We start from the raw sequence: 301 nt of genomic DNA, 5'->3' as shown, positions 1-301 counted from the left end.
GCCTTTCCCTCATCCACTAAGCAGGTCACTTGTTACAGAACGAGATTAGATTTGTCAATCAGGATCTGTCCTTCATGAATCCATGCTGACTGGGCCCGATCTCCCTGTTGGCTTTTAATTGGTCTGTGATGACTCTTGAGATTACTCATTCCATCACCTTTCCCGGCACTGAGGGAAGACTGACAGGTCTGTAGCTACCAGGATCCTCCTTCCTGTCCTTCCTGAAGATGGGCTACGTTTGCCAGCCTCCAGCCCACTGGGACATCCCTGGTTAACCAGGACTGCTGAAAGGCGATGGAGA

The sequence above is a fragment of the Apaloderma vittatum genome, unplaced genomic scaffold (genome assembly GCF_000703405.1).
Source record: "Apaloderma vittatum isolate BGI_N311 unplaced genomic scaffold, ASM70340v1 scaffold6626, whole genome shotgun sequence".
Taxonomy (NCBI): Eukaryota; Metazoa; Chordata; class Aves; order Trogoniformes; family Trogonidae; genus Apaloderma; species Apaloderma vittatum.
Note: the sequence above shows the minus strand (reverse complement) of the source record.